This window comes from Anolis sagrei, chromosome 4 (assembly GCF_037176765.1).
Source record: "Anolis sagrei isolate rAnoSag1 chromosome 4, rAnoSag1.mat, whole genome shotgun sequence".
NCBI classification, from domain to species: domain Eukaryota; kingdom Metazoa; phylum Chordata; class Lepidosauria; order Squamata; family Dactyloidae; genus Anolis; species Anolis sagrei.
Window position 1 is genome coordinate 107,769,157 of NC_090024.1, and position 27,492 is coordinate 107,796,648.

Sequence of the window (27,492 nt, forward strand, 5' to 3'; positions counted from 1 at the left end):
TTCAAAATGATTTTGTTTATATCTTTCTCTATTTAATCTGCTTTTCTCCTCACTAGAAGGTGAACTACAAACCCAAACAGAAATGCCAGTGTGAGCTCAAAGAAGAAAAAAGCCCACATATTTTAATGTTGCTTTTGCCCTAGTTTTGATGAAGATGTTCTTGTCTCCTAAAATGCAAGTGGATAAAATAATAGATTGAGTTGAACGTGTCCAACACATTGTGTTCCCCATTCATTATCTCCAAATGTATTTCCATGGCTTTGTATATAGAGCCTTTGCACTTAATATCATTTGGAGTTTCGGAATGAGGTGTTATCTCTATGCAGATGATGTCCAAATCTGTCACTTCTTCTCACCTGTTACCAAGGAGGCTGTCCAGACCTTGAACCGGTGCTTGGCAGCTGTGTCGGACTGGATGAGAACTAATAAATTGAAACTGAATCCAGACAAGACAGAGGTCCTACTGGTCAGTCGTAAGGCCGAACAGGGCATAGGGTTACAGCCTGTGTTAGATGGAGTTACACTCCCCCTGAAGACGCAGGTTTGCAGCTTGGGAGTGATCCTGGACTCATCGCTGAGCCTGGAACCCCAGGTCTCAGCGGTGGCTGGGAGAGCTTTTGCACAATTAAAACTTGTGCTCCAGTTGTGCCCGTACCTTGGGAAGTCAGATCTGGCCACAGTGGTCCACGCTCTTGTTACATCCCGAATAGATTACTGCAACGCACTCTACGTGGGGTTGCCTTTGAAGACTGTTCAGAAACTTAGTCCAGCGGGCAGCAGCCAGATTACTCACAGCAGCGTCATACAGGGAGCATGCCACCCCTCTGTTATGTCAGCTCCACTGGCTGCCGATCCAGTTCTGAGCACAATTCAAAGTGCTGGTTTTGACCTACAATACCCTATACGGTTCCGGCTCAGCGTATCTGTCCGAACGCATCTCCTTCTATGTCCCGCCTCGGAGTTTAAGATCTTCTGGGGAGGCCCTGCTCTCGGCCCCACCTCTATCACAAGTGAGGTTGGTGGGGACAAGGAGCAGGGCCTTCTCGGTGGTGGCCCCTCACCTGTGGAATTCACTCCCCGGAGAAATTAGGTCATCGACATCCCTTCTCTCTTTTAGAAGGAAATTAAAAACATGGATTTGGGACCAGGCTTTTGGGTAATCTGGCAGATAGACAAAGGACAAGGGATGACTAGAATTGATGGATTTGACAATGTGGAATTGAATTTACGGACTCTGAGCTGCCAAACGTTGAGCACTAGATTGTTTTTATGGATTATGATGTACAATTGATTGTTTTAATTGTTTTAATTACTGTTTATATATGTTTTTTATCTTATTGTTGTGCTGGCATCGAATTGTGCCTTTTGTAAGCTGCCCTGAGTCCCCCCTCAGGGGTTGAGAAGGGCGGGGTAGAAGTGCGAGAAATAATAAATAAAAATAAATAATAGAATTGGCTTCCTGAGTAAAGATGACCCCGAACATCTGAAAGTTTGAGTTGTCCCATATTAATTACCTCAATTGTGAGCAGGTATTACAAATTTTGAATTGTTTTCCATGCCAGAATCATTGCCTATGCTGGCCAAGAGGGATTTCCCCTGGGTTTTTGTTGAATGTGTCTCTGAGACTATGGGGACAATGCAAGACAATTTCTTCAACAAATCTCCAAGGACAGGCAGAATAACAATGGGAGACACTGATCCTTTGGATATACTGAACCAGATTAGGATTTGGAGGAAGTCATACAAATCTGAAGCAGATGGAGAGTGCTATCTCTAAAAATATAACTCCCATATCTCACTTCAGACATGCTTACAAGTATCCAAATAACCTGGAATAATTCGTTTCCCCATTTATTTGACACAAATGGTAAGCATAAATACTCTAATTATAATGTAAAGTTTAAAAAGAAAGCTATTCACGAAGATCACTTTAATGTTAGAGACACTCAAATTAATTCCACTTCTATCTCAAAAACCTGGAGCTTCTAATTATGATCTTGATGCAATCCTGTGGTTAGTGAAATAACTACCATATTCTTCAGTTGAAGAGTTCAGAACTGAGTCAGATAGCTAGATGTATTTTTAGTAGTCTTTCCCCCCTAATAACTGTTACAAACTGCCAAAGTGAATTTCTTGACTCAGAAAATTCTCTAGGGATTATCCCCTATCCCTACAATACTGCACTGCTAATACAATATTTGAAGTCTACAGATTTACACTAACTGAGAATTGGATTGTGTACGGGGGATGGGAGGGAATCATCCATTCCTTTGTCAACTACCTTCTTCTTCCAAATGTCTGTACCCCCATCTAAAGAGATAAATCCTCTACCAGTCCAGAATGAACTTAACAACAAAAAAGTAATCAAAGACGAAATAAACTGTAAACCCTTCTGAACTTAAATGTAACATGATGTACTCCGATAAAAGAAGAAGTTGCAAATTCTGCACTTTGGAAAATTGTACAAAATTGTACTAAATAAAATGCTCTCTCCCCCTTTAATGTACGACATGTATACCTTTTGTTATTTCCAAAATACTTAGCGATATGGCAGAGCTATATAAGATGCTTTTGGAAATACATATTTTAATGGAATTATGCAAGGCTATATAGGCTGAAAGTGTTTACAAAAGAAACTCTCTGATATTCCAAAGTATCATTTTGGGAAATTGTAGGCTCTGTCTGTCTTTAAATGTTTTCTACTTTTATAAACATTTTGAAAATGTGCTGCCCGATGGTTTCCCTGCTGCCCCATAAATTCCCTCTCTGTCTTCCAGCTTATGGACTTCTGTCGGATGGGGTCCTAAATGTATACTCGGTTAGATTCATAGAATCATAGAATCAAAGAGTTCGAAGAGACCTCATGGGCCATCCAATCCAACCCCCTGCCAAGAAGCAGGAATATTGCATTCAAAGCACCCCTGAGAGATGGCTATCCAGACTCTGTTTAAAAGCTTCCAAATAAGCTTTTAAACCACACTCCAGGGCAGAGAGTTCCACAGCTGAATGGCTCTCACAGTCAGGAAGTTCTTCCTAATGTTCAGATGGAATCTCCTTTCTTGCAGTCTGAAGCAATTGTTCCTTGTCCATGGAATCTCCATGGAAGCAGTAAACAAGCTTGCTCCCTCCTCCCTGTGGCTTCCTCTCACATATTTATACATGACTATCATATCTCCTCTCATCCTTCTCTTCTTCAGGCTAAACATGCCCAGCTCCTTAAGCCACTCCTCATAGGGCTTGTTCTCCAGACCCTTGATCATTTTAGCCGCCCTCCTCTGGTCACATTCCAGCTTGTCAATATCTCTCTTGAACTGTGGTGCCCAGAATTGGACACAAAATTCCAGGTGTGGTCTAACCAAAGCAGAATAGAGGGGTAGCATTACTTCCCTAGATCTAGACACTATGCTCCTATTGATGCAGGCCAAAATCCTATTGGCTTTTTTTGCCACCACATCACATTGTTGGCTCATGTTTAACTTGATGTCCATGAGGACTCCAAGATCTTTTTCACACGTACTGCTCTCGAGCCAGGCATTGTCCCCCATTCTGTATCTTTGCATTGCTTTTTTTCTGCCTAAGTGCAGTATCTTGCATTTGTCACTGTTGAACTTCATTTTGTTACTTTGGCCCATCTCTCTAATCTGTCAAGATCGTTTTTAATTCTGCTCCTGTCCTCTGGAGTATTGGCTATCCCTCCCAATTTGGTGTCATATGCAAACTTGATGATCATGCCTTCTAGCCCTTCATCTAAGTCATTAATAAAGATGTTGAACAGGACCGGGCCCAGGACGGAACCCTACTGCACTCCACTTGTCACTTCTTTCCAGGATGAAGAGGAAGCATTGGTGAGCACCCCCTGGGTTCATCCATTTAACCAATTACAGATCAAAAATACCGGGAATCCGATCAAGAGGACAGATTGGACCCTCTATGATAATTACGAGAAAGAAAGAAGTAAGTAATAGGGCTGGGTAACCACGGAAATTTTTTTTCTAAACTCGATTTGTTTTTAGGGGGTTTTTGCATTTCATTTTTTAAAAGAATTCTGAATTTTTTCTTTAAAAAAGTTCAAAATATACAAAATTTTGGAAATTACGAAACAATTACGAATCGATTTGTTAATGGCGGACGCGATTGTGCAATACGCTAAAAAACCTCCAAATGGGACAGAGGGAACTTCTGAAGCTTCCCTCTTCCTCTGTTGTTGACTGTTGGTGTGATAATTTATTTTTTTATCACTGATAAAACAAACAACAACTATAAAACTTGCACCAGACATACGGAAATAATAACGAAACGATTTCGAACCAATTACGAAACAATTACGAAATAAATTGAAAAATTCATTTCGATTTTTAGTTGCTCCTGCATGGCTCAATATCGGATCGTAAGCTAATTTAAATACGAATCAATAACGAATTACGAAATTAACGAACGAAACCGCCCAGCCCTAGTAAGTAAGGAGGAACATTTTATTGTGGAATGTACCAGAAACATTTTTTAAATTTTTGGAGACACAACACCTGATGGAAGTCAACCCTTTTTTTAATTTTTAATTTTTTTTCTTTTTCCCCACTGTTTTTGTGCTTTGTTTTTATTTTTTATTTTTGATTTTGGTTTTTCAATTCTCTTTTTCTTTTTTTTCAAATCTTGGGGGGAGGGGTGGTGTTTTCTATCTTTTCCTACTGTTTTATCTTCTTCTAAATATTCACCCTCTTTCGCTGTAATTTTCAATAAAAACTATTTTTTAAAAAAACCAATTACAGATCCACCTAACCGTGGTTTTGCCTAGCCCACATTGGACTAGTTTGTTTGCCAGAAGGTCATGGGGGACCTTGTTGAAGGCCTTACTGAAATCCAGGTACACTACATCCACGGCATTTCCCACATCTACCCAGCTTGTAACTCTATCGAAAAAAGAGATCAGATTAGTCTGGCATGACTTGTTTTTTTATAAATCCATGTTGACTATTAGACAGCGCTGGCTCTTTAAACCTTTTCTTGCTTCAACATTCTTGAGATTTTTTACCCAAGCAAAAATCTCTGCATGCCATCATAATTTCAGTTTAAGTGAAAGGTGATGGCAAGACTCCTGAGTTTTCTGAAGTTAGAAAAGAAATTCCCTCTGGATTATTTCCATGAAACCAAAAACATCTTCTTGCCTTTTCTCCAAAATACAACATTTCTGACATTTCCAAATGTAATACAATTTTTCTCCTTGCAGCAGCAGCAATGCTCTAACAAATTGTACGATATTTGGTGAAAGTACAGCTTAAATAGCTGCCTGGGATTTACAGTTTGTAGCCTGTACCGAATTTCCCCTACAGCATACAAATGATTATTTTTCAATGTTGAAATCTAAGACGTTCTGTACACATGCAATTCTGTGTAGCAAACAGAAGAATATCCAAGGGGCATTAATTATGCTAAAGAGACAGCATTATACTCTTAAACAGAAATCGCTAATTCCCACAGAAATCCCCTAAATCAAAATATTCAGCAGTGTTTTGTTATCTGAGTTGTAATGCTCTCAATTCTTTGTGGGCTGCAAACAGATATTGTGATGGGCGCAATGGTGAAAAGCTTTTGCTTTGTCTTTTGTACTAAGATGTTGAACATTTTCCTCAGCAAAGTGCAATAGGATGCCAAAAATTTCTGTCTCCTGCCGTTTCTCACAAAAGGAACCAGCCTGCGGCTTGCTAATAGAGACAAGAAGCTCTTCCTAGTAAACATTCAGGGGGGTAAGCCCCACTTTAAATAATAAAGAGCTGGTAAAATGAAATCACAGTTATGTTTTGGGGAAACAAGTGTTCTACTGTATGTGCAAATCCAATGTCATTTAAGGAAGAAACAAATCTGTGATCTGTTTACAAATGAGAGTGGTGATAGGATAGAAGCTCTTTTAACCAGAAAGGCTTCAGCCAGAGCTCATCTCTCTCATGAGCTCACTAGGTTGCCTTGTTTCAGAAATACTTGGGGATATGTCAGAGATATGGGGAGATCAGCACATTTTCCGTACATTATTGATAATACAGAATCTATTTTACACAGTTGTTTTAAGGACACCTGAGATAATATGCACAATACTTTGAACACAGAGAAGCTCTAAATAGACCAAGTATGATTAATGACTCTATTATTGGGACAAAACTATGGTATATATTAGGCTTGGGCGATCGTGTTCGTTATTTTTGTTATTCGTTATGGATTCGTATTTAAATTAGCTTACGATCCAATAACGAGCCATGCAGGAATAGTGTGAGGAGTAATTAAGAATTGAAACAATTTTTCCAAGTTTTGTAATTATTTTCGTATGTCTGGTGCAAGTTTTACAATCTCGCCATTTTTCTTCCCTCCCGGTAGCAAGCTAGCAAGCGGCACATTTACCCCACTTCCGGTCTCTCCCCTCCTGCCAGCCACCTTTGCTCTGCTGAAAATATTATTATTGTATATTATTATTATATATTATATTATTATATTATATTATATGTTATAATTGTATATTATTATATTATATTAATATAATTGCATATTAAAGCACCCCTGACAGATGTCCATCCACTCTTAATAATAATAATATATTATATAATATTATATTATATAAGAATAGTTTTAAGCTGCTGGCCAAGGAAGACTGGGTTTAGCTGGGTGAAGACAAGCCGTTTCAAAGCGGTTTAAAGACTGGATTCTTACATCGGATTGTCTTTGGATGGACATTTCATTCTGACTTAATCTTCTGCTTTTGGGCTTGGGACAGTTTTTCAAGAACACTTTTCTTTGCTTCCACCCAATGTTTCTTGTGTTTTCTAACCCTGTGATTCTGAAACAGTTTGCTTGAAACCGTTCTCTTATCCCAGATTATATACCAGGATAATCTTGATTATTTGCTAAATTACGTTTTTGGCACAGCAATTTGATACAGACTTTAGTTCTTGATACTAGAAGTAGATACACTGAATTAAGTGCTTCTAGCTATTTTTGTTGTTATAATAATAATATAATATATAATATAATATATAATATAATAATACTATAATATAATAATAATATTATATTATAATATAATATACAATAATTTAATATAATAGTATTATAATAATATTACATAATTATATATAATATAATATAATGTGGTTGTTGTTTGTTTTATCACACCAACAGTCAACAACAGAGGGAGAGGGAAGCTTCAGAAGTTCCCCCTGTCCCGTTTGGAGGTTTTTTTTAGCGTATTGCGCATTTGCCTCCGCCATTAACGAATCGATTCGTTATTAACGAAATTTCGTAAATTTCGAAATTTTGAAAATGGAAATTTTGTAAGTCCTATCAAAATCGAAATGCTAGCGCCCCCTGGAAACAAAATGAGTTTAGAACCAATTTTTTTTCTTGATCGCCCAAGCCTAGTATATATCTCCAAACAGACAGTCCTGCTCCACTTCACACCTCGCTTTCCTCTCCTAGTAATAGCTACTACAAAAACAATACTTTAGATTCAGTCTTGTTCTACAGCATCCTACCACACTTGAGGGCTGAGCACGGTCCATTGTTACTTACTTTAGGCATTTCATTTTATCCCTCTTGCCCTGCCACAGGGATAAATGTCAGGCAGCCATCATATTAATATTCCACGATGTCCCAGACAAATGTTGGAGACACTTGGGAAATAATAATAATAATAATAATAATAATAATAATACTTACTTACTTAGGCGATCCCTCGTTGGATGAGTAAGATGGTCTTCCATCATGGGTTTCCCTGTGGGTTCGTATGTGGCTGTGGAGCCCTATTCTTGCTCTGCATCTTCTTCCGCAGTGAGGGCATTGGTTTCCAGGTGGAAGGCGGTCCCGGTTGGGGTTGGCTTGACACGCCTTCCTCCTGGCACGTTTCTCTCTTTCACCCTTCACTCGTGCCTCCTTGAATTCTGCAGCACTGCTGGTCACAGCTGACCTCCAGCTGGAGCACTCAAGGGCCAGGGCTTCCCAGTTCTCAGTGTCTATGCCAGAGTTTTTAAGGTTGGCTTTGAGCCTATTTTTAAATCTCTTTTCCTGTCCACCAACGTTCCGTTTTCCGTTCTTAAGTTCAGAGTAGAGCAACTGCTTTGGGAGACGGTGATCAGGCATCCGGACAACGTGGCCGGCCCAGCGGAGTTGATGTTGGAGGACCATCGCTTCAATGCTGGTGGTCTTTGCTTCTTCCAGTACACTGACGTTTGTCCGCTTGTCTTCCCAGGAGATTTGCAGGATTTTCCGGAGGCAGCGCTGATGGAATCGTTCCAGGAGCTGCATGTGACGTCTGTAGACAGTCCACATTTCACAGGCATATAGCAGGGTTGGGAGGACAATAGCTTTATAGACAAGCACCTTGGTATCCCTACGGATGTCCCGGTCCTCAAACACTCTCTGCTTCATTCGGGAAAATGCTGCACTTGCAGAGCTCAGGCAATGTTGTATTTCGGCATCGATGTTGACTTTGGTGGAGAGGTGGCTGCCAAGGTAGCGGAAATGGTCAACATTTTCTAATGTTACACCATTAAGCTGTATCTCTGGCATTGAAGAGGGGTTGGCTGGTGTCAGCTGGAACAGCACTTTGGTTTTCTCAATGTTCAGTGACAGGCCAAGCTTCGTGTATGCTTCTGCAAAGGTGTTGAGAGTGGCTTGTAGATCTTCTTCTGTATGCGCACAGACGACATTGTCATCAGCATACTGGAGTTCTATAACAGATGTTGTTGTAACTTTGGTTTTGGCTTTCAGTCTGCTGAGGTTAAACAGCTTACCATCTGTCCGATAGATGATTTCCACTCCGGTGGGAAGCTTCCCATCAACAAGGTGAAGTATCATAGCAATGAAGATGGAGACCATCTGGACCATCCCCCAAAAAATCGGGTGCCCAAGCAAATTTGTGAACATCCTGCGGCTCCTCCATGATGACATGATGGCAACAGTCTTGGAAAGCAATGGCTCCCAAAGTGACCCATTTAAGGTGGAATCGGGTGTCAAACAGGGATGTGTTATTGCCCCAACTTTAATAATAATAATAAACCTTTATTTATACCCTCCCGGAGGACTCAGTGCAGCTTACAAGAGGCCGAGCCCAAATACATCAATAAAAACAACACAGCAATACAGACAATAAATAAACTCATAAACAAAGCAATAAACTAAAACTAAAATGGCAACACCTCTGTGGTAGGCATTTCACCATGGAGGCAGTTGTGGCAGGGATATTCGGAAGGATCTCTGAGGGTTTAAATTAGATGATAATTATTCATTTTGAGAATTTGAAATTAATTGTGCACATTAATGGATAATCTTAGTACTTCTCTATCCTTCATTTCCCCCCCATGGTCTTAATATAACACTCATATGAGCCCATTCAAGTCTACAACCAGTGTTGCAACACACACTAGGGCATTATCATTTAGTTGATGATCTGTTAACAGCAATGTTAAAGATGATATACAACATGAAGGAAAGATAGCATCATGACCTCATATTGAGCAAATGGGATGAAAATGATGGTAGCATTCTGAAAAGTCCAATCTATCTATATGTATAAAAATGCTCTTTGCGTAATGAGTACCTTAAAAACAAAAGAACCAATCAACGAAATCACACCAAATTTGGCAACAAAATGTATCACAACACAAGGAGTGACCATCGCTCAAAAAAATATGATTTTCTCATTTGGGAGTTGTAGTTGCTGGGATTTATAGTTCACCTACAATCAAAAAGCATTCTTAACTCCACCAATGATGGAATTGAACCAATCTTGGGACACAGAACTCCCACAATCAGCAGAAAACACTAGAAGGGTTTCATGGGCATTGACCTTGAGTTTGGGAGTTGTAGTTCACCAACATCCAGAGAGCACTTTGGACTCAAAAAAAGATGGATCTGGACCAAACTTGGCACAAATATTCCGTATACCCAAATATGCACACAACTGGAGTTTGGGAGAAATAGACCTTGACATTTGGGAGTTGTAGACACTGGGATTCACAGTTCACCTATAATCAAAGAGCATTTTGAACCCCATGAACGAGAGAATTGGGACAAACTTCCTACACAGAACTCCCATGACTAACAGAAATTACTTAAGGCCATCGAGTCCAACTCCCTTCACCAGGGCAAGAAAACGTAATCAAAGCCCTCCTGACAAAGAGCCATCCAGTCATAGATATAGATAAAGTCATAGATATATGATTCACACACACAGATATAGTATCAGAGATTTGAAAGGGACCCCTGAAGAAGGACAATTATATGTTGCATATTCCAGAGTAGGCAAACCAGACAATCTCCACATCAACACTACCACTGAAGAGTGGTTAGGGAAATTAAGAGAAATAAGAGGAATGGACGAATTAACTTTTTTCTTGAAAAAGAATACCGGGAACCCGATAAAGAGGACAGATTGGACTCTATATGAAAACTACGAAAAGGAAATAAATAAATAAATAAATAAGAGGAACGTTATGAAGTGGATATAATGGAAATATCATTGAGGACACAACACCTGATGGAGAGATGGAAGTCAATTTTTATCTTATATTTTTTTTCTCTTGTGTGTGTGTGTGTGTGTGTTTTATATTTTTGTATTTTCTGGTGGACTTGGGGGTAGGGGGATGTACTTCTTATTTTTTTTCCTACCTTCCTATCATCTTTTTTAATATTCTCCCTCTTTCGATGTTATTCTTAAAATCTTAATAAAAACTATTATAAAAAAAACACTGACAAAGAAACAGCAAGAAATACTATTTACCTGCAAGCATCAAGACATTACATATATTAGAAACCAACATTTTCTCATTACTTTATTTTCCTGATCACTAGATTGGGCCACAGCAACATGTGGCAGGAGGGCAGCTAGTTAAATATAACAAAGTATTTTTCCTCATTTCTGGTTTTATGTTAATAAAATTCACAGGAAAAGAAGAGAAAGAAACTTGGAGTATTTTCAAAAGTCTTAATTCCATCCTTTTTTTGAGAACGGATTCATGGCCAACATTGGTGTGATGCTTTTTAAAGTACTTTTAATGTGACTCCCTATTATCCATTGGTTTCTGCAGAGTAGGAACATGTTTGAATTATAATCAAGTAAGCGGTAAAAGCAAGACATTGTTACTTCAGCTTGTACTGAAATGTATAAATTGCATTGAAGAAGGTTCAGTGCCTTCTTATGTGTTTTGATTTCTCCTCCCCACCCCTCCTCCCCTTCAATGGCTTAGGCTAATTCTGTTTTCATAATAGTGAATCTTCCTTTTTCTCCTAGTACCAACCAAACACTTTCTTTCAAATTGCGCAGCAAGGGGAACTGGCATTTGGAATTCAAGGAAACACTGAATTAAAACAAGAATACAGAGGGGGGAAAGAATGAGCTGGGTGGTACATGTAAATGATGTACTTGAAGGATGTGAACAGGAGCCTTTAGCTTGGCCTGTGGCTTGCAACTGGGAGAATTGGCGTTTAGCTAATTCCGCTGATTCAAAGACAGGACAAGGGGGATTGGCCAGGTTCCCTGAGCTCACAAAGACCTAGTGGCTACATCATCTGGTGAGATCCTATTTAACTGTATGCTGGCCTGGAAAACACACAGGCCTTTCATGTTCTTCCTTGTAGATACATTGAATTTCCCTCTAAATGTGTTGACAAAAGCCATCTTTCAAGAGACTATTTCTTGGTTTTCTCTGGCCTGTCCTTATAAATAACCATTTGATAGACACTGTAGTGTTTCGGGTTCTGCTTGGTGGTTTAAGCTAGTATCTTTGAAAACCTAGGAGGTTTTCATACATTTATGCCAATAAGACGTAATGTCAGACACAATGATAAAATACTTCACTTGTTTACTAAATTCTGATTATTTTGCTTACAAGCTAGCTATAGTGCCTAACTGGAAGTGGATTAAGACCAACAGGTTGGCATGGGGGTGTTTTATATTCCGTCTGTGCTTCATACTGGACACATTTTGCTTAATCCTATTTAACTGCAATGTAGGGCATTTTCAAATAGGTCTTTTAAAATCTCGAGGGTTCCTAAAATATCCTCATCTTTGAAAAAAAACAAAGCTCTTTCTATTTGTTCCAAGCAACTTACTGCAAAGGCCCAGCCCTTGATGCAAAAGGAAGTAAACTAGGCTATTGTGATGTACTTTAGGCAAGTAATTAGTTTAATTTATAGCCCTAGCCAAAAGACAGGCAAAGTACCGTATTTTCTGACGTACTAGATGACTGGGCGCATAAGATGACCCCCCCCCCCCAAATTTTCAATTGAAAATTTCAATTTCTTGATATACTCGCTGTATTAGACTACCCCTTGTGACCATCTGGTTATTATATTGCCTCCTCCTCCTCCACATTGACAGCCGAGGTGGGCCTGGAGTGGAAGAACCCCTTGGTCAGGCTGAAGCTTGGCAGTGGGAGCCAAGCAGCTCCAGAGGGCAGCCCTCAGGTGCCACTTGGCTCCTGCTGCTGGTCTTCAACCTACTAAGGGGCTCTTCCATTCCAGGCCTTCCTTGACTTTAATGCGGAGGAGGAGGCGACATGGCCGTCTGGCGAGTATATCTCCGCTAACACAAATCCACGAGGAGGAAGAGGCGATGCGGTCATCTGACAAGTATATTGCTTCCTCCTCTTCCTCCTCTGCATTGACAGCCAAGGCAGGCCTGGAGTGTAAGAGCCCCTCAGTCAGGCTGAAGCTCAGCAGTGGGAGCCAAGCAGCTCCGGAGGGCAGCCATCAGGTGCTGCTTGGCGCCTGCTGCCAGGCTTCAGCCTGACTGAGGGGCTCTTCCACTCCAGGCCTGCCTCGGCTATTTTTGCAAGAGGAGGAGGAGGAGGCGACATGGCCGTCTGGCGAGTATATCACCGCTAACACAAATCCACTACAAATCGTAGTACCTAAATCACAAAGGTAAATGATTTTTTTCAGCTTATATAATACAATATTAAACGTATAACCAACTTATATGATGCAGCATTGAGCAATATATAATGAACAAAAAACTGTTGTTTATACATTGATTTTACGTCAGTAACAAGAGTAGAGTCTTTCTTGCTGTAAAGCAGACTTCTCTTAAGGGCATAAGATCCCTTACTTTAGAGAAAGATACTCTTGAGTGGAGTTTCCAGTCCCTTGTAAGAGGATATCCATGTAGAGGAGTTCCAGACCGGTTTCGAATAACGTCTTCCTCAGGTGGCGGAGGAGGAGGCGACATGGCCATCCGGTGAATGCATTGCCTCCTCCTCCTCCACATTGACCACTGAGGCAGGCCTGGAGTGGAAGAGCCCTTCAGTCAGGCTGAAGGCCGCTAGTGGGAGCCAAGTGGTGCTGGAGGAGCACAGCAGCTGCTGCGGCTTTGGGCACCCTGCTCCAGTGCAGGGCAGCTGCCCGCCTCTCTCGTCTTGACCCAAAACAGGAAGCGATATCTTGTACCCGGCGTACTAGATGATCCCTAAGGTCAGGGAGGATTTTCCTGGATTAAAATCTAATACACCAGAAAATATGGTAGGTATGGAGAAGCATGAAACCTTAAGGATGCATTTCTGATTAGATTTGGCCCCATGTGAGCCATCCCGAGTCCCTTCAAGAAGATGGAGGAGGGGGTACAAAAATAAAGCTGTTATTATGTTATTATTTCCAGCCCCTGACTCCACCAAACCATCCTTTTTATGGACCCTTCCTACAAGTTAATTGTCTCTCTTGGAAACTTTCCAGAGCTGTTAGTTCAGCTTTCAGATAGGATCCAGAGGTCCAGCATCTAGTAACAACAACAATAACAACAACAACATAAGTAAGGTAAAGTTAAAGGTTTCCCCCTGACATTAAGTCCAGTTGTGTCCGACTCTGGGGGTTGGTGCCCATTTCTAAGCCAAAGAGCCAGCATTGTCTGTAGACACGTCCAAGGTCATATGGCCAGCATGACTGCTTGGAGCACTGTTACCTTCCTGCAAGAGCGGTACCTATTGATCTACTCACATATACTCACATTTGCATGTTTTCGAAATGCTAGGTTGGCAGAAGCTGGGGCTGACAGCAGAAGCTCACAAAACTTCCCGGATTCGAACCTGTGACCTTTCAGTGAACAAGTTTAGCAGCTCAGAGGTTTAACCCACTGTGCCACAAAATAATCAACAACAATAACAATAACAATAATCTTATTTTTTCTATATTAAAAGTGGAAACTTCCATCTTGACATTTTGGATCTTCTCAGAATTCTTGGCTGTCTATAACACTCCCACAGAGACACACGATAGAAAACTATTATCCAAACTCACTACTGTTTCTCATCTTATCCCAAGCCTCCAAAGTAATTAATCATCCTGATAGGTTTTTTAAATAAGGTGTTTAAAAGCCACCCAAATGGTAGAACCCACTAGTTTTCCATTCATCTCACTCATATAAACATTACTTTACTCACCATCCATGTCTATGGATATAATTCTTTGGTAATTTAATTATGTAAGAAAGCATAATGTAATATGCATAGCTATGCTTTATTTCTTGGACAAAAGTAGCTATTTATCAGTCATGTATAAATAATCAGTGATAGTCTGGCTTGTCTTTCTGTGCTGTAAAAATGGTATGATATAGTGTTGGTGAATGATTTGACAAGTTTTGCAAACTATTGTACAGAAGTTGATAACTAATGGTGGAGATGAAGATAGACCAAAGGGGCTTAAATATTCATTGAGTAAAGTATGATGCTCCAACACTGCTATGGTTTGTGTAACTGGAGACTGTAGCATGTCTTTATACTTGAAAGCCCAAGTCTCGCTGCTTTTAGCTACACAGGAGGAAGCTGAAGGGAAAATGCTTACAGGCAGTGCCAAAGATATTTACAAAATGGGTTCTGTAGGTTTCTTCTTAAGTTTAATTTGTATTTGTTCACATATATATATATGGCTTTCGCACTATTTTTGTCTTGGTTTCTTGGCCATCCACGTCCATTTTCATCCCCTGCTGAAATTGCTGAAAAGCAAATAGGACTATGAACCAGAAAGGCATAACTCAGGAATGGAATTTCTGTGCACCAGGCAAAGCAGAAGAAGTATCACTTCTCTGCAGCCAGAAACCAAAAATAAGGTTTTTTTACTTCCACTTCCATGATAGCAACCTAGATTCCACCAATTTTTTATTTCTTATTGCATCATTATTAAGCTTCCCATATGACCCCAGAAACTGTCGAAATTCCGCAAAGGAGTAAATAGTGACTGCTGGAAATACGGAGTACAATTAGGTTCTTATTTCCATGCATGGTGGCAATGCAAAAAAGTGAGAAGTTTTTGGCGGGAGGTACACTCGCATGTGCAGAAAATTATCAAGATTAAGTTTGAATGTAAAGCTGAATATTATTTATTGCATCTATTAGACTTTAAGCTGGAACACAACAATGAAATGTTATCATATCATATGTCCGCAGCTGCCAGAACAGTTCTGGCAAGCAAACGGAAATTAAGCGAACTCCCTACAATTGATGCTTGGCTGCTCAAAATCAGGGACTTCATGGAAATGGACTCATTGGCTAATCTGATTTACGATACGAGCAAGAAAAGAAGGATAGACTGGCATCCATTAAGGCTATATTTAAAAGAGAGTAAAAATATTATGCTAGGATAAAAGGGAAGGTGGCAACTGTAATTCAATAAGGAGTAATAAAAGGCTAGCATCTAAGTTTTTCTGACCCTGTGGAATATTGAGGAAGTCCAACAGATGTATGTATTTCACTGTCTCCCCCCATTGTAACCTGATGTTATTCCCCTCTTCCAGCCCTTAACCTCACTCTACCCCCCTACCCTCACATCCCCCTTCCCCCACATCCCCGACTGTAATATCTGTATTAATTGTATGTCAAAATTGTAAAGTGTATGTTATGTCATGAAACATCTAATAAAGATTATTTAGTAAAAAAAAAATATTAAGCTTCCCATATGAACAACAATCTTACATGCAAACAGATTTCAATGGGTCAAAGATTTAAATATGATCAGATGCATCTTAATTTATCTGTCAACAGATATTGTATCCCAGAGAGGTGAAAGCTAAGAAGGTTTTTTAAAAAAAGGTAAACAGACCTTGACTTGGCTACCATGTTCTCTCAAGTCCTGTGTTTTCTCGTTCTAAAGTTAAGGGGTATATCCATCATTCACATGGCATGAGATATGTGTTTCCAGTGTATGAGATAAGGCACAAGTTTTCTTCTCCCTGTCTAAATGGTTTCTCTTCAAATTCAAAGAGGGTTATGAAGAAATGAGACATTCCCTGTTTGCTTAGACACACCTGCAAATCTTCATCTGGGATTCTATTCTAGGTGACATTTGAGTGTGATATTGTACCCCGAGAGCCATTTTTTCCGGATGGCTAGGGACTTTCCAACCTCGGCATAGCTGGGGGGAGGGAGAGCAATTTGCTTCCTCCCCTCAAAAAAGAATGGATGGTTCCTTTGGAACTATCAGGAAAAGGGGGTGGGGCTGGCTGTCTTGAGGCAAGCCCTGTTTCCCCATTCTGCCTTGGAGCGTCACCCAACAAACCCTCCCATTGACACTATAACTATTGGTTGCCCATCGGAACCGGGCAGGAATTTATGTTCTAGGAGGGTTTCTCATGCACCCTATACTGTTATTACGGGCTAGCTGGGATGATCGGTGTTTAAATAGGCTTAGCATAAATAGATTAGAAATACAAAGGTTGGGGTACACCCAAGGCACCCCTTAAGGGATGTGAGCCATTGCCCAAAACACTCACCCGGAGGTTAACTTGAAGGAAGAGGTGATATTGTATGTCTAGGAATGGGGACAGTCTAGTCTCAATAATCTGAGAGACTTCTTCCAACGTTTCCCTTAGAGGTTGCCCGGGTTTAACTTACCAGGGGACCCAGGTGTTACACCCTGAATAGCCGAGGGGTAGGCTGTATAAAGATGCTACCTCGGCTTTGCCACACCAAGTTCAAATTGACACCTAAGTTTAGTTTAGTTAAGAAGTTAAATGGTTGTTGTTGTTGTTCATTCGTTCAGTCATCTCCGACTCTTCGTGACCTCATGGACCAGCCCACACCAAAGCTCCCTGTCCGCCGTCACCACCCCCAGCTCCTTCAAGGTCAGTCCAGTCACTTCAAGGATGCCATCCATCCATCTTGCTCTTGGTCGGCCCCTCTTCCTTTTACCTTCTACTTTCCCCAGCATATTGTCTTCTCAAGGCTTTGCTGTCTCCTCATGATGTGGCCAAAGTACTTCAACTTTGTCTCTAGTATCCTTCCCTCTAGTGAGCAGTCGGGCTTTATTTCCTGGAGGATGGACTGGTTGGATCTTCTCGCAGTCCAAGGCACTCTCAGAACTTTCATCCAACACCACAGCTCAAAAGCATCTATCTTCCTTCGCTCAGCCTTCCCTAGGGTCCAGCTCTCACATCCGTAGGTTACTACAGGGAATACCATGGCTTTGACTATGCGGATCTTTGTTGCCAGTGTGATATCTCTACTCTTTACTATTTTATCGAGATTGGATATTGCTCTCCTCCCAAGAAGTAAGCGTCTTCTGATTTCCTGGCCACAGTCTGCAAGAAGTTAAATAGGTAACAATTAATAAAGTTGCCCAACATTTAAACCCAAATTGCTGTTGTCTTGTCTTGTCATTTTGGGGGTTGGCAGGCAAATAATATTCTTTGATACAGATATCTAGATTATTGGCTTGTTATAATTTAGTGTGAATTATGGCAAAATAACACACTTGTAACAATAAAAGCAATAGTGTCAAGAACTTGTTATCAAAATAGGGCACTTTGATACTTGAATGGAATGCTAAGCTACAGGCTACAAAAAGCGCAATGGATTCACTTGGTAGATTTTCCTGTTGAAGCCTTGAGCTTCTCATGGATTTTCTTTCCACCTCCTCAGAAGTTTAAAGGAAGTCCCACTGCTGCTTAGATTCAAGAAGGATTTATTTCATCTGACAGAGTACATACAGTTCAAATACACTGGCCTCAGACATCACAGATATGCCTTTGATTTAACCGCTAGTTTGTTCCAGAAAAATTATTTTGCTATAAAGGCTCTCACCTGTACCCCTTCTGTAAGCAGAGCAATATCAGAACTGTATCATTACTAAAGCATAGCAATACCAGACTGTATTAGCCCCTCGTTATAAGGGAGAAGGCAAAATGGAAGGAACTAGGACTCCATGTATCGTTTGCCAGTAAGCCCATCCTTCTGCTAGGAGGAACCCACTGAAAATATCACATGAGATCTGGATGCTGGGGGTACACAGCCTCCCTATCTCCACTACTCATTTACCATGTATTTATTAAGCAATTATTAGGGGTTTATTAGGGGAATATTATACAATTCAGGAATTGTACACAAAGGAGAAATGAAACTGTTAATTTTTGAAAGTAAATTGTGTAACTATGGACAAATGGAAATTATCCTTTTCTTCCTTCCTTCCTTCCTTCCTTCCTTCCTTCCTTCCTTCCTTCCTTCCTTCCTTCCTTCCTTTTCTTAGTTTTTATGTTTGTATTCTTTATCTTTTCTATCCTTCTCTATCCTTTATTACACTCATTATAATCCTTTTTTTTAAAAAAAATAGAACTTTATTTTTAAAGACTAAGACTAACCAAAGTCTAAAAACTATCTCCTGTCTCTCTGTAAAAGTAAGTCAAGTCCAATGCTTGACTTACTTCAGTTGCACACTCAGTATTACCCCAATTTAATTGTGGTGTACTGGCGGTAGTTTTGTCAATGTAGGGTGTTGCGCAAAGCATGTTTTAGCCAAGTTCCATGCAAAAGACACACAAACAAGACGAAAAAGGAATGGAAAAACTTTACTCTTATCAGCAGAGGTATAAAGTTGCAATGTTACATACAAAAGCAAACAGTGCAACAAACTTATATAGTCCTTGTAAGTAAAACAGAATAAGGCTTCTTCATCTTCATTCAAATGAGAGAGCAAAACATAAAACTTTTGTAAATAGCTTCAAAAGGTGAGAGACTTCCACCTTGGTCCATATATCAAATGGACAATGTATTGGGAATCTCACATCAGAACAACATATTTTATGTGTGGCCAAGACCCAAAAAATAACATATAAAACAGCCCTGTACTTAAGCAAAACAATATGTCTGAGAACCACATATGTAGGGCTGATTGGAGTAAATTGTAGGGGTGATAATGAAATATGATGTATATACTCAGCTTGATCAGTTTATCAGTTTTATCATGTCTTATCATATTTATTTACTGTATTGTTATAAGTGTCTTATTTTAACTTACTACGTGGAGTGTGATCAGGTCTTGTCGGGCCTTGTTGTTCTGTTTCTTATTGTGATATGGCCTGAGGGCTAATCAATAAAATTACTACTACTACTGTAAATAGCTATTCCACCATAGCAATGAGCATCGCTGTTAGATAATATCACCATTACAGCATATTGCTTCTCCTCAGAGTTGTGTATTGCTTCTCTAAACTGTATTCTAAAATCCATACAGTTACACCCCACCGGGTGTATCCCAAACATGCTGGTTGACCTACATTACCAGCTGCACATTGTAATTAACATCATAAGGTTTTTCTTTAACACACCCTTGATCCTGCTACAACTTACTGTAACATAGGGCACCAATAGAATTTTGACTGATGAATACACAAGCAATCTTTAGGAGGAACTTGAAAACGTGGTTGCTCCAGTGTGCCTTTCCAGAATAAGGAAACTCCTAGCATTACGTCCCAACGCACTTTATCAGAGATCCAGGATATCTGCATGCCCATCCCCCTCCAAACACCCCACCTTGTCATGCCCAGCACTTTTAATTTTAATTATTACATTTGGCCCGGCCATTGTTTTTAATTGCGTCATTGGGTGTTGTTAATTGTTATTGCTTTGGTTTTTTTTCTTGAGTTATTGTGTTGTTGTTGCTGCTGTTCTATTGTTGTATTTGGGCTCAGCCTCTTGTAAGCCACACCGAGTCCTTCGGGAGATGGTAGTGGGGTACAAATAAAGGATTATTATTATTATTATTATTATTATTATTATTATCTCTAAATGTGAAAAGATATAGTGATTTGGGGAGAAATCCTTTGATCCTTGTATCAAAGAATGAAAATAAGTATGATTTGTCTCCATGTTTCTTACATAAAAATTCTGTGTTGCATGTTCCAGAGAAGGCCAACCAGACAATCTCTACATCCAAACAAGCATAAAGAAATGACATATATTAGATCACCAGACTGGGCCACAGCAATGCGTGGCAGAGGGTGGCTAATAGATTATAAATTGACTTAGGGATAAATAAGAATATGACATCAACCCTTACTCACTGCTTAATAAATGAAAACTAATGTGACAGAAGAAGCCACAGTGAGAGAAGTACTTACTCTGTTCCTTTCACACCTATTCTTTCCTGTGCCCTCTTTCCCCAGACCTACTTCTGAACATCTTGCCAAGGCTAGATTCATTTCACAGTGAACGAGAAGAAAGGTTTGTTTAAACCATCTGAGATTTTAGTCTCTTGATCCCAGATTCATAAACAGTAGCTTTCTGGGACCAATTTATTCTGGCACAGATGAAGAAGGACACATCTATTCTGACTATCTTTGCTGGACAAACATCCACTACATTCTTTTCACAAGTACGTCATTCACTGGGGAAAGAGGGATTTGTTCCTCATAATAATGTAAATGTCACCAGCAGTGGCACTAAGCAGGGAGAAGTTATGAAGCACTCATTGGAGAGGTGGGGATTTTGTTGAGGCTTTGTGGTTGAATATGAATTGGAAGAACATTTTAAAAGAAACACTGCAGCCCTTTTTGCAAACAGTGGCCTTCACACTTCTCACATGTTGGTTGTATGCTAACTAGAGCTCTGGGTGAGGAGCATATTTGGAGCTCTACTCCAATTTCTCATTTTACAGCTTTATTTTCAGAATGATTGTAGTGCTTATAAGTTAAATCCAGTTATTAATTTCAACTAGAACAGACTTGGTAAGTATTTATATTTATATTTATCGTGTCATCAGCAACCATACCATTGTATTACAATTCTAACAGAGCAAAACAAACACACAGATTAAAAAGAAAAAGAAAAAAACCCCACAGATTTTGCAAACTTGGTAGTTGGTTAAATGTCCTTTGACCAGTATCTGGCCACTTGGAGTGCCTCTTGTGTTGCCGTAAGAAGGTCCTCCATTGTCTATGTGGCAGGGCTCAGGGTGCATTGCAGCAGGTGGTCAGTGGTTTGTTCTTCTCCACACTCGCATGCCGAGGATTCCACCCTGTAGCCCCATTTCTTAAGATTGGCTCTGCATCTTGTGGTGCCAGAGCGCAGTCTGTTCAGCGCCTTCCAAGTCGCCCAGTTTTCTGTGTGCCCAGGGGGGAGTCTCTCATCCGGTATCACCCATGGATTGAGGTGCTGGGTTTGGGCCTGCCACTTTTGGACTCTCGCTTGCTGGGGTGTTCCAGCGAGTGTCTCTGTAGATCTAAGAAAACTGTCTTGATTTAAGTCGTTGACGTGCTGGCTGATACCCAAACAGGGGATGAGCTGAAGATGTCTCTGCCTTGGTCCTTTCACTATTGGCTGCTACTTCCCGGCGGATGTCAGGTGGTGCAATACCGGCTAAGCAGTGTAATTTCTCCAGTGGTGTGGGGTGCAGACACCCTGTGATAATGCGGCATATCTCATTAAGAGCCACATCTACTGTTTTAGTGTGGTGAGATGTGTTCCACACCGGGCATGCATACTCAGCAGCAGAGTAGCATAGCGCAAGGGCAGATGTCTTCACTGTGTCTGGTTGTGATCCCCAGGTTGTGCCAGTCAGCTTTCGTATGATATTGTTTCTAGCGCCCACTTTTTGCTTGATGTTCAGGCAGTGCTTCTTGTAGGTCAGAGCACGGTCCAGAGTGACTCCCAGGTATTTGGGTGTGTTGCAATGCTCCAGTGGGATTCCTTCCCAGGTAATCCTCAGAGCTTGGGATGCTTGTCTGTTCTTAAGGTGAAAGGCGCATGCCTGTGTTTTAGATGGATTAGGGATCAATTGGTTTTCCCTGTAATAGGCAGTAAGAGCGCCTAGAGCTTCGGAGAGCTTCTGTTCTACCATCTCAAAGCTCCCTGCTTGAACAGTAATGGCACGATCATCAGCATTGGTAAGTCAAAGTTAGTTTTATTTATTCAATGAATCTGGACTAATTGGATTTAGAGCATAATATTTATTTTCTACAAAGAGGGGGCATGAGAATGCAAATTTCCAAAAGGTTTAGACTGAGAGTGGTTACAATCAGCATAGTTTCAACAATCCTATTTTCATCTCAGCAAGTCTTTTGCCATGTTTCCCAATAAGACTTTAAGACTGCATGTAATTTGGAAGTCAATCTCATTCAAGTAGATAGAGTCTAGATTTGTACTGTAACCCTACCTTGGAATATGCACCACTAAACATAGCAGTGTTTTCTCAGTGATAGATGCAGGCAAATTCATTGGATGCTGGACTTCAGGAGTGCCTTTCTTTATCTGTCTACATAACTTGTAATTTATCTGCTGAAATAAATATTATGAACACTCCATATGGCAGGAAAAAACATGAATTTACAGCTCCTAGTGTGCAAATTTATTTTCTTATATGACCAGGATAAATCATGTACACAACGTGAATATCAAAGATGGGAAATGGACTATAAAATGAGATATTCATATTAAAAAGCTGAACAAATTGAAGATATTCTATGCTTCAGGTTCCATTTCACCTACTGCTGCCCCAGGATTTTCTAGTAAATAAGTACAGGATTGTGCTGCATGATTACAGACACATTTGTATGAAATGATCAGAAGCTAGTTTCTGGCAATTAATTCATTTATACAAGAACTATATTATAACTACATTATAGGAGCCCCCGGTGGTGCAGTGGGTTAAACCCCTGTGCCAGCAGGACTGAAGACCGACAGGTCAAAGGTTCGAATCCGGGGACAGGCGGATGAGCTCCTTCTATCAGTTCCAGCTCCTCATGCGGGGACATGAGAGAAGCCTCCCACAAGGATGATAAAACATCAAATCATCCGGGCGTCCCTTGGGCAACGTCCTTGCAGACAGCCAATTCGCTCACACCACAAGTGACTTGCAGTTTCTCAAGTTGCCCCTGACATGACAAAAACAACAACAACTACTACATTATGCTATAATTATATTTTAACAAGGGTTCACTTCTTTTTCAATGTAACATTTTAGTTATTTCAGCATTTTATGACTTCATAAAATGTTGGTTCAATTATTTATTTATTTATTTAGAACTTTTATATACTGGTCTTCTCAGCCTCTGCAGAGGGACTCAGGCCGGTTCACAACAAAAGATTCATAAACAATAGTTTTAAAATATCCCATCACATAATGCACTAATACATAAAATACATTAAAATACAATCATATAATTACATAAGGCCAAGTCATCAGAATGAAATCACAATTCGTCACCATCTGTCCGTGTGGTCAAGAGTTATTGACTCACTCATCGAATGCTAAATTCCAGAGCCAAGTGGGAGAGAGTTCCAGAGCCAAGGGGCTACCACCGAGAAGGCTCTGTCCCTCGTCCCCACCAGACATGATTGCGAGGGTGGTGGGACTGAGAGCAGGGCCCCTCCAGAAGATCTTAATAACCTTGATGGTTCATAGGGGAGAATCCGTTCGGACAGGTAAATTGGGCCGGAGTCATTTAGGGCTTTATAGGTCAACACCAACACTTTGAATTGTGCTCGGAAATTGATTCAAGGGCTGATTCTGCTGCCTTGAGCTCTGCTGTGAGCGTTGAAGAAGTAATGAGACACTCTTTTACATCATATCTACTATAGAATTCAGGTAATGCTGTTTTATATCATTAACTGTCTATCATATTTACTCGAGTCTAATGTGCCATCGAATCTAATGTGCACCTCAGTTTTCAAAACCCTGAAACTCAAAAAAGTATTTATCATATTATGAGAATTTATGATACTATGTAAATCTATTGTTCACCCTAATTTTGGGAAGGGGATTTAGTAAAAAAAAAAAAGGTGAGCATTAGAATCGAGTAAATATGGTAATTCATAATATAAACTATTTATAATTATAATGATATATAATACAGTATAACCAAAAATAATTACTCGTTGCTTTAAAACTCAGCTGTAACTATTTTTTAAAGAGCTGGGAATGAGATGTATTAAGCCATGTGGCACAAAGAGTTCAGCTATTTTAGGATTGTGCTGTTATGAACTAGTTCTTAGGGTGGAAAGTTGTCTGAAAATCCATCAACAGTGCCAGAGTAATAGTATTGTCAGCACAGTGTGTTTTCCAATGAAGTGAAACAATGGAATGCAGAAATGCATTGATATGGGGAAAGTAACAGTTCGGAGGGAGGATACTCACTCTTCCCATACTGTCTGTTTCTTTTCTGCTACTCATCCCACGACTGTCCTTTCTGAGCTACATTTGGCCTTTAGTCGGAAAGCATCAGGAATATGGTTTAGTGACAGAAGTAAGTGAGATTAAATACTTTCTTACTTCTTGGAGGAAAGAAGTGAGACTTCTGTTGTTCCATTTCTGTCTGTAGATGGGTTGTACTGTGAAAGAGAGCTAACCAGGGTGCTGAATCTATTTGAATGATAAAGTATGTACATTGAATAATTATTTAGAGTTCAGATTAAAACCAGAGACAGATTCAACACCCCAACTGATGTACTAATCATGTCACAACACTCAAAAAGTCATAGGACAGCCATAGCTAGTTTTTTATCCTGCTCGCTTTGAAACACCCTTCATCCTCAATCCTGTATTTTTCTTTTCCCTAAAAACTGATTACAAACACTTCAAATTTTGAATTTTCCAGTTAAGTCGACAGGAAGCAGCCCATCTTTTCACTTTGGTTGGAAGCAATGGTACATTATTGCTATTCTCAGCAAAAGAATAAGTATTCTTGCTACATGTGGAAGTTTTACTTCAGTGAGCTGGGTGAATGGAGTCACTTTTTTGCAAGCAAGGAAGGGCTTTAAAAAAAAGATCTTCCTTTGAATCATAGCACCACTCTATTCCAGGTTTTATGTGTATTTCTGTTTCTCTCACAGACATAATAGTTTCCCCTTCCCTCAATGGATTTTATAGTCTCTCCCTGTTTCCCTAAAATAAGGTCAATATTTCAGAGAAGCATGCCCGATATGAATATATTTTTCTCTCTACTTTGTTTCTGTTAATCTGTTTGTTTTCAAGTTTTCCATAAAGATTTACTAGTTTTCTCCATTGCTACCCTAAGCCAGAAAGAGTTGGTGTGTACTCAGATTTATATTAAAAATAATAATTTTTAGAGTCAATAATTTATTATATAATATGAGGGGTATTTTTTAAGTAAGGTCCGTTTTGTTGTAGACACTAGTAGTTCGTGCGCATACCGCAACGAGTGTGTGCGTCGTGTACCGGCATGCCTCGGGAACAACTGTGCTCAGTTTCCGCTCTGTAGCTAACCTCTACGGTTCTGTTCTTTGCTTTAAAAATGTTTAAGACTATCAACTCACACTGAGGTTCGCTCAGTGATACGGTTTTTGTCAGCAAGGAACCTGCCTGCTGCAGAAATTCATCGACAGATTTGTGAAGTGTACGGTGATACTGTTATGAGTGAAAGCAAAGTGCGTAAGTGGGTACGACAATTCAAAGATGGCCGTGACAACGTCCATGATGAGGACCACTCCGGTCGCCCTTCTTTGATTACAGACGATTTGGTTATTGGAGCAGGTGGCAAGTTTTTATGAAGAGGGTATTTTAAAATTGGTTCAGAGGTATGGTAAGTGTTTGAACAAACTTGGCAACTATGTCGAAAAATAGAGTGAAGTGTGTACTTTCTGAAAATAAATTTACTTTTTTGAAATAAACTTTCGTTGTGTACTTATGTTCCAACGGACCTTACTTAAAAAATACCCCTCGTATTTATTATTAATCATTCACATCTATGGAGACGGATTAAGACCTTTAGAGGCCCTAAGAACTTAAAATATTCTGGGCCCCCATATATATTTAATTCAAAATATAAATAATAATAAACCATAAAATAATTTTTTCCAAATAAAACAAAATTTAAAGTAAAATGGAAAACTATCTTTTTTAGTATAATTCCACTTTATTTACATTTGAAAAGTTTGCTTCTACTTATTCTAAATGCAAAGTCTTTTTTGTGGAAATCTGGTTCAGTTACACCATTTGCAGTTTTTCACCCTATGATCCATAGCAAATCCAGCAATGGAAAATTTCTGTGGTCGCCCCTTTCCTTGATGTCCTAAAAATGTGCTTGTTTTGCTTAATGGTTAATCCATTTCTGCACATGTAGGTAGAGTATTACATTTATTAATTTGGACCTTTTCCTATTTTTGGATTTCCCTAAACTCAGTGCATATATGACAGTGTCTATCCATGAAATGATAGTTTTGTATATTTTTCTCAATGAATAATTGAAACCCTCCTTCTCGTTTGATCACAGCCCTTTGGCTTTTCTCTGATACTGCTTAGTCATATGTGCCCATTTTTATTTGTGAGATGTTGGAGGAAATTCCACCCACAGAAGAAGATAATGAGTGATTAATAGACACACATTGTTGAATATCTTCTATAATAGGAACAGAACCATTTGCATTGGGGAGAGGGGTGGAATCAAATTGTCAGTATAAACAAAAGCTTTGTTTTTAAGTGATCCACATGATTTGAAACCAATGTTTGCAATGTGTTTTTTGTTAGATTAGGTGACATATTTTTAATGTTTTTATTATTCCAAAGTACTTCTGTTTAGTGTTTGTAGCAATCTCAGATAATCTCAGATACGTACCTAAAGTATGGTTGGGAAGTCTGACTTGGCCACGGTAGTCCACACTCTGGTTACATCCCATATAGACTACTGCAATGCTCTCTACATGGGGTTGCCTTTGAAGACTGCTCAGAAGCTTCAAATGGTCCAGCGTTCGGCAGCCTGGTTGCTAACAGGAGCGGCACTCAGGGAGCATACTACTCCTCTGTTGCGCCAGCTCCACTGGCTGCCAGTTTGCTACCGGGGACAATTCAAAATGCTGGCATTAGCCTATAAAGGTCTAAACGGTTCTGGCCCTAATTACCTCTCTGAACACATCTCCTCCTACGAACGACTAGGACACTAAGATCATCTGGGGAGGCCCTGCTCTCTGTCCCGCCTGCATCACAGGCGTGCTTGGCGAGGACGAGAGACAGGGCCTTTTCAGTGGTGGCCCCTCGGCTGTGGAACACCCTGCCTGCAGATATCAGATCGGCCCCCTCCCTGCTGGCGTTTCGGAGGAAAGTGAAGACCTTGCTGTTTGAACAAGCATTTGATTAAACAGTGTAATTGAACATAGGAATATGGAATAATGGATGATGAGACTGGATTCTGATTTTACTGTTGAGGCGCTAATGATTGTTATACTGATGTTTAATGATTTATGTTACAATTGTTTTTAATTGCCCTATACTAGTCTTGTGATGTTTTGTATCGATGTTGTTCAC